The sequence below is a fragment of the Myodes glareolus genome, chromosome X (genome assembly GCF_982192425.1).
Source record: "Myodes glareolus chromosome X, mMyoGla1.1, whole genome shotgun sequence".
NCBI classification, from domain to species: Eukaryota; Metazoa; Chordata; class Mammalia; order Rodentia; family Cricetidae; genus Myodes; species Myodes glareolus.
This window is the reverse complement of record NC_142053.1, coordinates 107628087-107642161: the sequence shown is the minus strand read 5'-3', so window position 1 is coordinate 107642161 and position 14075 is coordinate 107628087. Positions and strand designations below refer to the sequence as shown.

At 39.0% G+C, this 14075-nt stretch overlaps 1 protein-coding gene across 5 annotated transcripts in view; it reads left to right on the top strand.

Annotated features, from left to right (window-relative positions):
- The window catches only part of Mid1 (midline 1), a 356681-nt gene that overhangs the window by 221695 nt on the left and 120911 nt on the right, over positions 1 to 14075 (top strand). The window contains exon 1 of one of the 5 annotated variants that reach the window (XM_048446259.3): positions 10996 to 11152. The exons of the other annotated variants lie outside the window; for them this stretch is intronic. The gene's annotated coding sequence lies outside the window, so the exon portion shown is untranslated. Of the gene's footprint in view, positions 1 to 10995; positions 11153 to 14075 lie in introns of those variants that run through there. 5 annotated transcript variants of the gene reach the window in all.

Genomic DNA, 14075 nt, shown 5'->3' with positions numbered 1-14075 from the left:
AAATTTTGCCCAATTAAGAAAAACCCATCTTGATTATCATTTGGCGATTTTGAAAGGATTTCTTTTTAATGGATGCACGCACGCACACACACACACACACACACACACACACACACACACACGAAATTTTTATTGAGGCAAATGATCATTTGTGCTATTGTAAGCAAGATTTTGCTGATGAGAATGTGAAGTCTCAACGTTAAAGAAGAAAATGGATCCCCCAAGTCTCGGTTCTAAAGGATCGTGGAATTTCCCCACTACCCTAAAGACCCTCATTACCATATCCATCATATTGTTGTAGGGTCTGGTGTTTTGTTTTGTTTTCTTTTGATAGCCTACAATCCAAGAAAGGCTGTGTAGCACAGTGGCTAACTAGGGTTTTGTGAGAGCAGGCGAGAGCCAAGAGGAGAAAATAGAGGTTTTGGAGTTCATCACCCCAGGGGGCTAATGTGCATAAAGCGACTGCTCCAAAGGACCTGAGTTTAATCCTCAGAGCTGCCACTCAGGATCAGGATGAAGAAGCACCCATGCAAAGAATTGCTTCTGGATGCTGATAGTCAGGGGGCGGGAAATGGGACCTGAGCGCCCCTCTTTGGACCACTGATGTTTTGGCAGTTTATGTTGTTGGGGGAGGTTAACTGGCTGTGGCTCAAGCACAACAAAGCTGCCTTCAGGGAAGTCACCAGCATTCCTGCCATCATGTACTGCCCTTTGTCCAGCACCCCAGGAGTGACTAATTTCCCAGTCTGTTTTCCAAGAAAGAAAATGACTGAAGTTGCAAAACCAAATATTTGTGTGCATTAAAAACTGAGAATATCTTGGAGGAATTTGGAATGGAACGCATAGATTGAGACTGTTGGCAGAACTGCTTGGATCCGGGCCTTGAATCAAGTGCCCCTTGTTGACTTAAGGAATGACAAGCGAAAGCAGCTGCTTCATAAGAGATACCTGACCGAGTTTTAACACAAAGATGATAAATTAGACATTAAAATTTTTTCACAATGCAAGGCAATTGTGTCATATTTTCGTAAGCTAACATTCACGTTTGTTAACAATAAATATAGCTTTGCCATAGTAAAGCTTAGCCACCTTGAAAGTGCACTGCTCTTAAAGCCAGCCATTTTTATAAATGACTTTTTAAGTCACAGATTACATCTCAAGGACTAAATCCTTTCAATTTCCCCTTCTTTTATTTAAAAGTCACACTCTTCTCAAGCTTGATTGAGTAAAAGAATAAAGTGTATGTGATGAAATGCATACTTAAATTGATCTCAATGAAAGGATAAAATGCTTAAAACAAAAACTTTTCCTTTAAGTCCTAAATAATTGATTAAATAAAAAAGAAAGTAAAAGTTACAACACAAGACCCATAAATTAAGTCCCTGAGATCATACCTTTAATTATGAATTGCAAATTTATTCCTTATAATTATGTTCTACAAATAATACTTGTATATAGTTCTTAAGCACTTAACAAGGAAATATCCTAATAATACAAGGAAAAAACACAAAATCTGCCTCAGGAATATGTTTCAAAACTCATTAGAATCCTCCTGAATGTTACAATTTATCCTCATAAATTGCAATTATTTTTGTGGTACTTGGGATAGAAGCTGGGAACTCATACAGGCCAGGCAAATGAATTACATCCTCAGACCTATGATTTATTTTGAAGAATGTTTTTTTAACCCAAATAAATTTCCTTCCTGGTTAGGCAAAATTGGAACCAAGCTTGGATCATGGGTTTTGGAGACCCAAATATTGCATCTCCCCCAAAACAGTTTGAATCTTAGCTTTTCGTACCAAACCTCTTTGTATTGGGGCTAATTTACTCTCAGAAGGCTGTCTGTTTTATTAAAAGGGACCTTCTCCTGCCCTAACCCTTATCGCTGGAGCAGGGAAGAAGGCCCACTGGGTAAAAAGCTTGGCTTGAGAGCATGAGGACAGCAGATCCCACATTAAAATCAGCAAATAGGATAGAACTGGCAGAACTGGTCGGGGAGGGAGGCGCTCCTCAGACAATGTGGCCTGACCAAGTAATGTAGCTGATTGGTGAACTGGAGTTCAGTGAGCTACCCTCGATAACCAAAGTAGAGAGCAATCTAGGAAGACAGCTGACATCAGCATCTGGCTTACCCCTGCGCACACACGTGCGCACACACGCGCGCATGTGCGCGCACACACACACACACACACACAGACACACACAGACACACACCTACACATATATGTGGACCCACACACAGGTGTATATATATATATATATATATATATTCATGCATACCACACACACAACCAAACACACCGAAAAAGAGAGAGAGAGACAGAGAGAGAGAGAGAGAGAGAGAGAGAGAGAGAGAAATAAACCTTGTTGCTTGCTTCAGTGTGGAAGAGGAGCAGAGTGTTTCTCAACTTTCCCAAGTATTCTGTAGGCCTATGCTGTTGAAGCAAGAGCAACCCATTTCCTCCCTTAATGAAGGCTTTGTGATCTCATTCCTTCTGGTTGATTCCTACGAAGATGGTCTCCAAAACCCATGATCCAAGCTTGGTTCCAATTTTGCCTAACCAGGAAGGAAATTTATTTGGAGATGCTATTTGTCATTGTTCCCACCATCAATCAGATTCTAACAGAACCTGTCAGACAACAGGACCTTCGGGTTGTAATACATCTTTGACATTCACAAATCTTGAGGTTCTGGTCACAGATATTCATTTCCTCCAGCATTCGCCCCACTTTCTGCATTTCCCTTCCCTATAACTGTAACTATGTGGCCACTGTTATAGTCAAATTTGAGGTAACATCCTAAGATCAAGCACACATCCAGCTAATTCAGAGTGCTGCATGGTGTGGTGTGTCTACAAAATTCACAGGCTGGAAATTTAATTCCCAATACAGTAATGTTGAGAGGTGTTCCGGTGTTCAAAGGGGGCCTGGCAGCGGTGGGTTTGGCCCTTTGTTCTTTGATATCTAAGGACACTTCATTCCTCTCCTCTGGAAGACATAGGCTTCAAGGAACAATCTTGAAAACAGAGAGCTAGGGTCCTCCACTGCACACATCTTGATCTTGAACTCCACAGGATATGCTTCAGAGCTGTGAAATATGCATTTCTATTCTTTGTATCATTGCCAGCCAGTCCCTTTGTTATAGCAAGACAAACTGGCCCAAGACACTGTGCTTTCTGCTTTCCTTACCCACTGAATCCCTGGGTCATTCCGTCAAATCACACTGCTGAAATTATATCAAACAATAGATTGTAAAGGCTGGACTTTAGTACCCTTGAGAAAGAAATCTATACTGTATATCTGAAAGCTAAACATTTAATAGTTGAAGAGATGAAATTATATCTCTCTGCCTAAATGCTGCAAAGTTTTATACTAAAATTAAAATACGTCTATGGTCATACCACTTTAAATATATCCAATCAAATCGAACGTTAAGATAGTTTTGCTTGTTTATTGGCAGGGGGAAGCCAGAATGTCAAGAAAGACTACACAGATATGAGTTGAAATTTTCCTTTTTCTAAAATAGTCTACATAGAGCTGCCAACTTTGTGTTTTGCCATCCCTTTAACTTCTTTCAATTTATATATGAGCCTTTAAAATGATTACTTTCCCCAGCTATTTGTTTTCTATTTCCTTTATTAAAATCTAAGCTCTCGAAGAGCAGGTCTTTGTTCTCATATTTACCATCACGTTGCTAGTGCTTAGAGTTGCTCCCGGCAGGTGGCAAGATAAAAAAAAATCCCAAATAAAAATCAATCCAAATTCCTGTGGAATAAAAGAACTGACTTTTATCTTCTTTTTCATTCCAAAATAAGTGAGTTTACAATTAAAAACGCTTGGTTAAAGATTCAGCCTCCTCTCCCACATGTTTATGTATGGTATATATGTGTGGTTATGTGTTCCCATACACATGCATGTAAAAGCCAGAGGAAGGAAGTCTTAGGTGTCTTCTTCTGCCAGTTTCAACCTTATTTTTTGAAATCAAGTTTCTTACTGAACGTGAAACTTGCTGTTTCAGCTAGCCTGGCTGGCAGGCCACAGAACTCCAAGGATCTCTTTGTCTCCACCTGAAATCACGTGATAACAAGCATTATGGCCAGGTGTACTTCTTGTGTGAGTGCCAGGACTTTGAACGCATGCTCTCTTCATAGCAAGTGCTCCCACCCACTTAACCATCTCCACAGACCTCTTTCCCATCTTATTTAAACTACTTTGATATGGAATAGAGAGCTGATGTTTCAGGTGAGGTCCAGGCTTATTTGAAACCATGATGCTCTTTCTTTCTTTCTTTCTTTCTTTCTTTCTTTCTTTCTTTCTTTCTTTCTTTCTTTCTTTCTTTCTCTCTCTCTCTCTCTCTCTCTCTCTCTCTCTCTCTCTCTCTCTCTCTTTAGCAGCTTTTGATTATCTGGGCAAAATCTGTAAGTAGGACTTCCTTAATCTATGCTAGTTTCCTGTAGTTGCAGCTTATTCTAAAGTGTGGTGTGGTAATGAGGTTGTTGATGCTGGTGGTAAAAACCTCATTGCTTCCTTGCAAACTTATTTTACCTCTGGACTTCCTTGACTTAACGATCATTCAATGCCAGGTGACAGTCTGCTTCTTACTGTAATTGCTAGAAAGCCCATAGGTGACCTGAATTCTCTTTGTCACTGTTAGTCAGACCCATAAGTGGGGACAGAAACTGTGCGTTGACCAGTAGGTTTCCACAGATTGCTCAAAGTTTTGCAGTTCTTGGGAGTGGGATGAATAATTGTCTTTGCTCTGGACTGTTTTTAGGGATGACTGTGTAGCAGCAGAAAGTCTCTCAGAATAGATATGATTATCTTCCTCTAAGGCTGGGGAAGCATTCTTACAGTCCACAATACAAGATTTCGATTTAAGCTTTGAGTCGCTGAGCTGTGGTATAACTGGCTGTGTGCACCAGGTGCAGTGGGTGAGTCTTGGAGGAGGACAAAGGAAAACAAAACCATTTGCTGCGCTTTGCAAACTATTTTTCATCTCGAATTCAAGACTCTTATGCCTTCTGTCAGCATCCATGTAACCTGCAAGTTGACAGATTAGTTTATAAAGAGAAAAAATTCACACAGTTCTCTGCCCTTAAATGCTCATGTACAATGTCCATGTCAAGGTCTCTTGTTTCCTGCAATGCAATGCCTCTAGCACAGTGGTTCTCAACCTTTTGGTCGCGACCCCTCTAGGACTTGCATGACCCTTTCACAGGGGTCACCTAAGGGCATTGGAATACACAGATTTACATTATGATTCATAACTGAAGCAAACGTACAGTTATGAAACCGCAATGAACATAATTTTATGGTTGAGGGTCACACAACGTGAGGAACTGTATTAAAGGGCCACGGTATTAGGAAGATTGAGAACCCCTGTTCTAGCAGATGATTCACAGGAGGCAAAGTGGCTGAGTGAGAAGCAGAGAATGCAGCCTCAGGATCTTTGTGGGAGACACAATGGTTCTGACTACAGAATTCTAGTGAAGTCTAGGAAGTATACAGGATTATCCCCATAAAAATACAATCACTAAATAGGCGTTCTTGTTAAAACAGAACTGCTAGCTTAGTGGCTTGAGAGATGTGAAGAACATTTGCAGCTTTTCCAGAGGACCCAAATTTCCATCCCAGACCCTACATCTGACAGTTGAGAGTTGCCTGTAACTTCAGTTCCAGGAGATACAGCAGCCGCTTCTATCTTCCTTAGACTACCCCTTCCCCCTTTGGCATAAGCACACAATAACAAATGAATAACTCAATTGTTTTAAAGAAGAAATGTTAAGTCACATTACTAGTCTTATAGTGTCCCTTCACATAACCTGTTCCATGAAGACTGTGAAATAACGAAATGATATCCTTCCTGCTTCCTAAAATAAGAAATAAATCCAGATAATGAAACTATTTAGTCAAGAGGTAATTCAGGACAAGAAGGGACAAAGGACAAGAAAATGGCAATTTTGCCTGGCACTTTGGAAACCTGGCCTCACTTGATCCTCAAGGGAGTGTGATATTTCTCTCATCTTCATTTACAAAGGAGGGAACTGTGTATAAGATATGGAGAGTGTCTGTGAGTTTGAGAGACGTAGAGTATCAGGTCCTTATCTGCCTTTGCAAGGAAATGTCAGAGTCCAGGCCTGAACTCAGTATTATCTGCTTTCAAGCTATGCATCCTTTAGTATGGTATGACGTTGATGGGATTGGCTCAAAAGTAGACTAAGGGCACCTGGGCCTTCTAAGTTCAAGGTTTAGCTCTAAGTTTTCTTGACAGCACACCAGAGATAAAACAGTTTATCAGTCATCTGAAATAGAAAGGACAGAGAGGACAAGAGAAACAAGGAGAACAACAGCAGAATCTAGACAGAGAAAAAAAGATAGAAATTTCTAATGCCATGCAAAACATAGTACTTACTTTTCAGAGCCCATTAAGCTTAGAGACTGCAGTGCTAATAATAATGAATTATATGTTAAGTTTGATAAGCTAGATGAACTTGCATTATGCCTTATTAAATGACTCATCACACTGACAGCTTTCGGAGAGTTTGCAGCACTTTGATTTGATAAAACCAATATACTGTATTAGTTGCTTTGATTGTTTCTCCACAAAGTGCTCATTATATGGCTTCTCTGGGAATTCTAAAAGGGTATGTGTAAAGTTTAAGTTAAGGGGCTGAGGAGACAGATCAGTTGTCAAAATCCTTGTTGTATAAGCGTGATGACCTGAGTTTGGTTCCCCAGAAGCCACATAAAAACACATCTATAATCCCTGTGCGGTGGAGGCAAAGACAAGTGGATCCTTGGAGCGAAATGGCCATCTAGTCTAGCTGAAGCAGTGATCTCCATGTTTGGTGAGAGACATTTACAAAAAAAAAAAAGAGAATTAAATAAGGTAGAAAACAATAACTAACGTTAATCTCTGTCCTCCACATGCACTCCCACACATGTGTGCATATAATCATATGCTCATTTATACATACTCTTATGCACACACACACACACACACACACACACACACAGAGAGAGAGAGAGAGAGAGAGAGAGAGAGAGAGAGAGAGAGAGAGAAACATATATCCAAAGTTAAGAGCATACTGTGAAGAGACCGTCTTTCTTCTTTTTTTCCTGTAGTAAATAAAATTAAATTTCTGTAACTGTCAGTTAAATAGTAAAGCCAGTATCTCATTTTATATAGGATAAAACATAGATCTAAAAATTTTGGGAAATAGAATATAGAAATAGAGAGATTTGATGAGACTTGGGGACAGTTTTAATTTTATAAAACTTTATATTGCATGTGTATGTGTGTCTTTAAAGGATAACCTTTTGCCCCAGTTGTAAAAATCCATGTTCTCTTGAAAAATTGCCGTTTATTCATTGCCATTTCAATGTAGCAAAAAAGTATTTTTGCTCAAGTTTCTCTGGGAAGCTTCCCTTTTGCCTTTGTTCTGTACAGACAGTCCTGATACTGTTCTTAATATCCTGTTTTTATTCGTCAGAGCTGTTGTCCTTTTCATTGCCATGTTCCCATCGTTCCCAGTCTTTCATGTGGTGTTTTACAATAACAATTGAGAACAAAAGAATCACTCCTCTTTTGGTTGCGTTAAAAAATGGAGGGGTGTGGGGAGGGGGAACTCTATCCTTTGACTGTAGGGCTTCAGTGATCACAGGAAATGTTCATAATAGTTAACCATGAGTTGGGGATGAAGGTTAGTTTTTTTTTCTCTTATTTTCTAAGATCACAAGGTAACTTCAGGATATTGGGAGTAGGAGGATTGTGTGTGTGGCTAACTTTGAAGTTGAGGGGGTAAAGCGGTTTTCTTTTTTACAATTACTCTGTGTGTGTGTGTGTGTTTGTGTGTGTGTGTGTGTGTGCACATGTGTGCATGCGTGTGTGTGTGTGTGTGCGTGCGCGCACATGCATATGGTGGGGGTGTGCACACAAGTGGTGGTCAGAAGACAACTTCAAGGAATCAGTTGTCTCTTTCTAGCAAAAATTTGGTTCAAGTGTCTTCAAGAGAATAGATCTCTCATACCATCATACTAATTTCAAAACAACCTTTGATAGATTGAGCTGGGTGATATTTTTAGATAAATAAACATTATCTACAGGATTCTGTCTTTGCACAGAAACTGTAATGTAATGGGGATGAACAAAAGAACAGACTTACAGAGAGTGAATGCTAATAACAAATTCAAGTAATTTTCAAAAGGTGTTTTTAATTATGTCTCTCTTTGTGAATGTATATATATATATTTGTATACACATATGCAAATAATGATTCCTATATATATATGTGTGTGTGTGTGTGTATGTGTGTGTGTGTATGTATACAGGATTTTATAGATTTAGAGATCTATGAGTACATTTATAAATGCATACCAAAATATAGATATGCATGGAAAAGCACTTAAGAAAGGCAGCATTGTGAACTTCTCATTTGTGGGTGGTTTAGAAGAAATTAGTAGCTTTAGTTTCTGCAACTGCCATGCTGTGGGTCCACTCATCTGAAGAGTCAATCTTAGATCTTCTGCTAAGAGACCAGTTGAGACATACCCTCCTTGTCTTCTTTCTTTTTGTAGCCTATCACTGTTGTAGGACCCAAATTCTTGTATGATGGCCAGAAAAGTATAGAGTAGGAAACACTAGTCATTTTCAGTGCAATATAAAATATATTCAATTTGCTTTTAAAACGAATTGGTTTTGCCAGATTGGTGACAGTCACCTAGGATCCTAGTGTTTGGAGACTGAGGGATTAAGATCATAAATTCCAAACCAGCCTAGAATACAAAGTAAGACTAGATTTGTTTCTAAAGGGAAAAGAAGAAAACAACCAGGATGCTTTGTTCCTTAAAATTAACTATAATATAGAAAACATGACATATTTGAAACTCTCTGATTGTTAGAAATCTCAACTAAAGGCCAACAAGCTATGAACTTGAAAAAGATCATAAAATGCTTTGTTGTTGTTTATCATTGTCTTTTTATGGGTGGAGTAAGCGCTTTGTTTCCTGATGTTTCAACTTGAGCTATTTAGTCTGATTTTCCCAGCACAGGGCCAGAATATGGACAAGTTAAACCTGGCTCCCAAATGTTAGCAACGTTAACGTTATGTTCACAAAAGCTCTTTAAAAAAATCTTTGATGAAAAGTTATTTAACTTTCTATTTGATAATAAACATGCGTGTCTTTGGTGGATCACATGAATGTCTTAAGGAAATCATCTCTATTTTAAAACTGAGTAATGCCTATACGGTTCATAGGTAAATTAAATTATGATTTGAAAAAAATGTAAATCCAGAATACCTAACTATGCATTTTTATGTCCTATGAAGTATGGTCTGGTTCACCATGAAGCATTGGAGTGTTATAAAAACGTGCACACTGTATAGCCAGAGTAAGACCCCTGCTTTCCCTTTATCTTGCATGCTCCCTATATACCTTTGGTGGAGCCCAGCTGTCTACAGGATAAACTGAATCATGCAGAATTGTTTTCACACTTTCCTGGTGAAGTTCTTTAGTTGCAGTTTCTTGTCTTGTATAGTGATAAGCCACATCCCTCAAATAACTGCAGTGCAGGACAAATTTTCTTTTTGCTCTTAGAAAATCTACTTCCCTTTCTTCAGATAATCACATTTTAAATGACTACTTTCCATTCGCAGTTCACCCTTTGTTGCCATTTGGGAGACTAATTATGGAGAGTGAAATCAAGTTTTGGGGCAAATTATACACTTTTGTAGCCTGTATATACACATGGTATTAGATTTATATATAGTATATTAAATGCATATGAAATCAACCTTCTGTGAGTTCTAAATTCCCAGATTCAACACAGTTCAGATGTAAAACATGTGGAAAGTGTTTTGTCTATACTCAACATGTACAGACTCTTCTTGTCACTTTCTCTGAGATAATTCACCATAGCATTGTGTTAGGTATTGCGCGTAATCTGAGGTGATTTTAAATATATGAGAGGAAATTTATATATGCAAATGACATACCACTTTGTATAAGAAACTTGAGCATCCATATCTTTAGTGGGGGTGCTCTGAAACCACTCTCCACGGAAACCCAGAGAAGACTGTTTACATATAGGATTCTTTGGGGTGCTTATGTGTGTATATGTACGATAGATGTGTATAATTTATACACATGTGTGCATGCATAATTGAATATCTATGCGTAGTTCATGCACTTGTGTGCTGTTAGTTATATATTAAGGTAATCCATATAATGTAAAGGTCTTTTAAGAAGAAAATATGAATGACTTACTGTATCTGTATAAGGGATCATTCCTCCCAGTGTAAACTGAAAACTAACTTCAGCCAGAAGGTGGTGACTCACACTTTTAACCCCGCACTCGGGAACCAGAAGCAGGCGGATCTCTGTGAATTCGAGGCCAGCCTGGTCTACAAGAACTAGTTCCAGGACAGGCTTCAAAGCTACAGAGAAACGGTCTCAAAAACAAGAAAGGAAAAAAAAAACTAACTTCTTTCAGAAATTAAACTTGAATTGTGAGACTAAAAAAACAAAATAATGAGCATATTGTTTTAAAAAAAACAAACAAATCCCCACACAGAGCATAATGTAATAATGTGCTCAGTTGGGTGTTAAAAGGACTTAAGGTATGGGAAGTGTGAGTTTCTGAACCCCCAAGCTGGGAAGGATCGTTCCTGATCCTAGCATGGAGAGCTGATATTCTGACTCTGGCTCCAGACACCATCCTTCAAGTTATGTGAGCCACCGCGGGTCCCTGTAAGCAGGGAGAGTGCTGATCTCAGTGCCAAGTCATCATGCTTCTGGGTTACACAGTGGGTGTTAGCCTGACCTGAACTGCCTTTCCATTTTATTTCAGCTGAATACTGACTGGGATAGGGGACAGGGAAGTCACAGTGGGGACCGTGGAAAAGGCAGTTGATTCTTCAACTCAGGCAACCCTGGCGGAGTGGATGAGGTGGAGCTGGCCTTCCTGGAATTGTTGGACCGACTTTCCTGTTGTGTTTTACTGTCGACTCTCTCACAGACACACACAGGACCGCTCCAGCTCTGCCTGCCATCCACTACCTGGTCTCAGTGGCCTGTCTATCATTTTGTGGAACCCCATCTTCTACCTACAGCGATGTTTCTTCAAAAAGAACTAGTGTGCAGTCCGTTGGTGGGTATTCAAGGGGATCTGTTTGTCAGAACCTTGAGTGGTGCTCTAAGGACTCTTAAGTACCAGTGTAGGAGTTTCTGCTTTCAATCTGTTTCCCAGGCTTCTAGGAATGCATTGCATGATTGAGGCTTTCTAGGGCTTTTCGTAACTGTTGAGACAGTGACACAGGGATTGCTCTTTTTCATTGCCAGGAGTGTCTTTTGTTTGCCTGTGTGTGTAGATGAACTTCCAGGAGTATTTAAGCATTCTGTTAAGTAAATTTGGAAGACTGGGTTTCAATTAAAATAACCAGACTGTGTGACCCAGCTCCCATTTCCCCTTAATTTTGATCATTAAAACCTTCATATCCCCACAGACATCTGCCATGCTTCCAAATGATTCTTTTCAGGAATGTTCATTCATTATTAATCAGGTTGCATGGTCAGGCAAGTGTGTGATTATTTTAAAGAATGTCCTAGAGATCCAATTACTAAAAGTGCATGTGTTACAGGCAGATGTGGAAGGACGCAAAAAGGGCTGCTTAATAGTTTGATTTGATTTGTATGAATTCCACCAGGTGAGTGTTTGATGGCATTGTCTTCCCTAGTTCTCATGTCAGGCAAAATTTCGTTTGCAACTTGATTTATCCTAACAAAAACAAACAATAAATTTTAAGTTGTTCGAATGTCCTAATTGATTGTTTAAAAACTCAAGGCTAGCATCTCGGTGCTTATCTGCTTGTCATTTTGGTTTTAGTCAGTTCAGTCCCCCTGGAGTCCCCCAATTTGTTTGGCAGCAATTCATACTTGTCTGTTACCAATTAAATGAATTTGGATGTGCTGACACGTGAAGGTTACACGTAGTGATACTGTAATTGTAGAGTAATGTGCATTACTTGTAGAATGTGACTGGATCAAACTTCTCCCACAAGTTCCTACTCAATGCAGTATTTATATTAGAAAATCTATTTTGTCTGCGTACTGTTCTCTGTCATAACAAGAGTGTGAAATTGCTAAATATTGTAGGTCCCATTCCCAGACTTCCAAAATGACTTTAAATCCAGGGGAATCTCCTCTTTTTCCACAATGCCCCATTTTATTGTCCTTTTTGGCTCCCCTGAGATGGTGATAATCACTAGAGTATCCTTGAGTAGTGTGTGGATTAAACGTTAAATACTAAGCTTCATAGTTGAATATGCGGGTTTTGTGTTCTTGTATTATGTCATTTAAAATTTGTATTTGTAATGAGTTCATCTTGCATATAGGAGCCAGTTTTTACTGATGTTATTATTTTCTTTCCTGGGTTAGGAAATTGCGCTCCTATGGATGAAAGCAGGTTCTTTCTCAGATCAGCCTGTTGCAATCCCACATACTCAGGTTGATTCTGTATTTCCCATCATTCATTTTGAGCCTTTCAGAGTCTGTATTCTGCTCATCCATGATAAAAACACCATTCCATGTTCTTCAAAAGATATAGTACCTATAGTTCTATAATAAGAATGACGCCATACCCAAAGCTCTAACATTAGTAAGTCAACTAACTTTTAGGTTCTCCCAGGTGATGGAGATAAGTGATATGGAACATGTTTTTGAAATAAATAATACAATTTATTTGTGCCATTTTCAGTGATGTTTGTTGCTCACAGTTCCTTTAGGAGCTAACCTTTGTGAAACCAATTATATGTGTCTTGATGTAGCTTTTTGTTGTGTTAAAGCTGCAGTTCTCAACCTGTGTGTCTAGACTCTTCAACAGTCCTCTATATACAAAAATATTTAATTCATGATAGTAAGAAAATTACAGTTTTGAAATAATAACAAAAATTGTTTATTGTTGGGGTCAGTGCAATATGAGGAGCTGTATTAAAGTTTCGCAGCATTAGGAAGGTTGAGAACCATGTGCTAAAGCTTTTGTTATCTGAGTTGTATTTTGGTAAATGTAAATATTAGTTTTCATAGTCTAAAGGATATTTGGACTAAAACCACATGAAGTACCTTGTGAATGAATCATCTAGGAAGTGGGTGGGAAACTGTTGATATCGACAATCAATCACAAATAACCCAAAGGTGTTTTTTTTTCTAGTTTATTCCTTGACCCTACTAATTTGCCTGGTTTTGGTGATATTCAGAGCTGTTCAGTGAGACAGTGAGAGTGAAATTATTCATGTGTTGCATGTGTGATCGTCTTTCTAGTTTCCAAATGAGAACAATACTTATGTTTCATGCATTGTGCAAACAGAACACAGAATGCTTCTGTGCGTAAATAATACAGCTTCTCGGCGATGCCTAATTCTTAATCTGATTCTTTTTTAAAATTAGAATTTAAAATGACATATATTATTTGAGCATTTGCACGAGCTTGCTTGTGGTGTGCATGTGTGTGTGTATATGTGTGTGTGTGTGTGTGTGTGTGTGTGTGTGTGTGTGTGTGTGTGTATGCGAGTCCACACCTGCATGCTCTGGCATGTCCATGGAGGTCAGAGAACAACTTTTGAGAGTCAGTTTTCTATTTCAGCACGCGGGTTCTGAGGATCAGAGCCGAGTCTTCAAGTCTGACAGTGGGTGCCTGCCTTTACACACTAAGCCATCTTCCCAGCACTCTCAGATCAACTTTTGAGTATGAAAGTGAAACTTGCATGGTCTTGATGTCTGAACAAGAATGCTTGCCTACTGAGTTTGATCATGAATTAAAGCTTGCAATGAATGCTGTCTTAATGTGATACAGATGCTTCCCCAAGGTCTAGCTTATGCTAACTGTATCAAAATAGAGTTCCTGGGAGGCTTCCCAGACTGCCACTGTGAAATTCTAACACAGGCTGCAGAACAAGATGACAGCAAGGGATTTAACAACATAGGCTTGGAGCTTATATGTTTTGTCTGCATTGACTTCCTAGGAGAGTTAAAAAAAAAAAAAGATGAGTCCAATAGGCAGAAGCCCATGGGTTGTT